Source organism: Chrysochloris asiatica, unplaced genomic scaffold (assembly GCF_000296735.1).
Source record: "Chrysochloris asiatica unplaced genomic scaffold, ChrAsi1.0 scaffold00157, whole genome shotgun sequence".
Taxonomy (NCBI): Eukaryota; Metazoa; Chordata; class Mammalia; order Afrosoricida; family Chrysochloridae; genus Chrysochloris; species Chrysochloris asiatica.
This window is the reverse complement of record NW_006408675.1, coordinates 1,271,013-1,273,969: the sequence shown is the minus strand read 5'-3', so window position 1 is coordinate 1,273,969 and position 2,957 is coordinate 1,271,013. Positions and strand designations below refer to the sequence as shown.

The following is a 2,957-nucleotide window of genomic DNA, read 5'->3' as shown; positions in this document are numbered from 1 at the left end:
CAGTAAGAATAATGAAGTAGTGCAAGCATTAATGATTAGTAGAAACTTATGTTATTAAGAAAGTGTAATCAGTAGTCTGATAAGTAGCAATGATTTGTGTACGGTTTGACTTAATCTTTAAGTGTACACAAGAAGAAACCGTTTATCATATGCTGAGGAAAGAGATGAAGGTCAGTTGAACATCACAGAAATATTTTTGTCAAAGTTGTCTAATGACCAGGTGCAAGAATGTTGTAATTAACTGTGTAATAATTCAAGAAAAGATCAAAGTGTTAGTTCATTATGTACTGTGTAGTTTTAAGTATAAAAACTAAAGACTTGCTGAGCTGGGAGGCAGAAGCAAGAGAAGAAGCAGAGAGCAGGAGGGAGAGGGGAGAGGGCAGACAGCAGAAAGAACAGACAGCAGAGAGCAGAGGGCAGACAGCAAGAGAGGAAGCAGAAGCAATGGCAGGAGCTAGAGAGAACAGCCAGACAGCAAGAGAAAGTTGAAAAGCCTCTTGAGTTGTATTCATTTCTTCGTCCGACGATTTTGCGTATCCACTCGTGTCCCACGACCCTCGCGGGAGAGCAGGCACTCCCCACAGAAATGCTTTTTAAAAAAACTAAATTCTTACTCAGAAAGTCTACTACATTTTTAGCATATATAAGGAATATACCTCTTTAGCACTCAAAAAATGTTTGACAAAGCTTACTTAATAATAAAAAACAAATTTCAAATTGTTTAGCTTCAAAATGTGTTGAACTAAACCTAGATTTTTCAGCACCACAACCCCAGCCTTCTTGAACTACCCCAGGGTCTTCCCAAAAGAGAGGACACACAAGAGAACAAACAAGATGGTGGATTGGGTGGAAGTTCAGTGAGGAGCTCTGTCAGCAGCAACACAGAATACCAGACCAAGCAGGTTCAGGGGATGGTTCCAGAACTCTGAACCACATATAAAGGAATATTTAGAAGGTTGGAAAGCTTACAGCCAGGGGAATTTATAGCAGAAGCAAGAAATCCATTGCTTTCTAATTCAAAACACTCAGCTACTCCATCTTGGTTAAGACTGAGTAGGGAAAGAATCAGAGCAGACACGGATGCAAGACAGAACTGCAGAGATAAGGGTATGGACATTCTTCTTTTTTTTGTTTCTGTTCATTGGTCTCTTGCTGACTGTGCACTTCCATTCTGGTGACTAGAGGGGTGCCTGAGCAAGTGAACACCTCACCCCCACCCTGGAGGGTTCTAATATACATGTGCACAGAAGTCCTCAAAATTTAAAGGTACAGTTTCCAATTAAAACCAAATGGCAGTGCAAAATGGCCACAGCTGGCCCAGAACTGTTTATCACTAGGAAAAAGGCCTGAGCAGGAGTTGTGGAGTGGGAAAGGCAGACTAAAAAGGAAACAGGCCGAAAATTAAATCCTGAGTTAAGTCATAACAACCAACAGAGGCCATCTTGAAATTTCTCAGGAAGAGGAGTGAAAAGGGAAGCCCATGTCCTGATCACATCTACCTGGAGGCAATCTGAAAGCATAAAAAATACCAAAATACACACCCTGAATATCCCTCAAAAACCATATCAGCACATGTCCAGAAACAAGATAAAGTGACTGAGGCAAATGAGCTGGAAGTAGACCTACACTCCACACTGGAAGATGGGCAGGCTTTTTTTTTCCCCTAATGTTTTATTGTGAATTATGTGATAGTTTACATGGGAGAACATTAGTTTTACATTCATCCTATTGTATATCATTTCATTGCTATGGTTATAATCCCCTCCATGCATCATCAACCAACCAAAGGGTATACACTACAAGCCTGCAAGATGGGCAGGCTTTGAAAATGCCTGAGAAGGAACTGAGTAAAATGATTATAAAATGTATCAAAACGCTATACAATGGAGTTGAGAAAAATAAGGAAGAAGTCAGGAAAGCGCTACAGGAACAATCAAATAAGATAGATACAGCACTGGAAACAAATAAAACCTACAGAGAGGGCCAAATGATTAATAATAGAATATCATAAATGTGATAACACACTGAAAGGGCAATGAAGTAGAATGAGAGAGATGGAAGGCAGAACCAGTGAGCTAGAAGATAAATCTCTCAACACTACAGATAGAAGAGCAAGTACAAAAAAGGATTAAAAATTCTGAAGAAGGCCTAAGATTCATGTTGGGCAACATGAAATTATCAGCATTCTGGAACAGGAAGAATCACAGAAATCCACAGAGGAGATAGTTGAAGAGCTTCTGGAAGAAAATCTCCCTAACATCCTGAAAAGCGAAAAGATAAGCATTCAAGAAGCTCAATGAACCCCAGGAAGGATAGACCCTAGAAGACAATCACCAAGACATATAATAATCAAGCTCTCCAAAATCAAACATAAGGACAGAATCCTGAGAGCAGCTAGGGCACAAGAAGGGGAAGGGGAACGGGAAGGGAAGAACAAAGCAGACAGGAATACAATTAGGCAGGTTTGCATGGGCTAAGTGAGACAGAGGTAATTAATGATGTATGTACAAACTTGGAACAACAGGGCTCTGGGATACAGGGATTGAGACATGGTTGGAATGGGCAAAAGCGGGGAAATAATGTTAAGATGCTTGGCTGTCTTTTGAATCTTGGCATATCATTATAAAATAGACACTTGAGGGGGAGAGAAATGAATAGCCAGAAATATCACCATAGAAAGCTTGTAAGTCCATCTTCTGCCTGTAACTGATTGGAATACTTAAAATGGTGCTACAACGTGCCCAGTGAAGGAGGCTTCCTGCGGAGCCTCTGCATTACATAATATCCTAGGTGAAATCCTAAATTGCATCCAGAATCTTCTGAGGTGGGAAATTTCCACTTTGAAGGACAAGCAGACCAGCCTGTGCTGGGGACAGCATACGCAGACCCTGGGTTGATCAGTGGCAGCCCCATTAAACCACCTCTGAATATAATCAGTTTAACCCAGATGCTCTTCT

The 2,957-nt window shown here is 40.8% G+C and overlaps 1 protein-coding gene across 1 annotated transcript in view; it reads right to left on the bottom strand.

Moving 5' to 3' along the window:
- The window catches only part of CCDC125 (coiled-coil domain containing 125), a 35,351-nt gene that overhangs the window by 14,257 nt on the left and 18,137 nt on the right, over window positions 1-2,957 (bottom strand). The window lies entirely within an intron of this gene.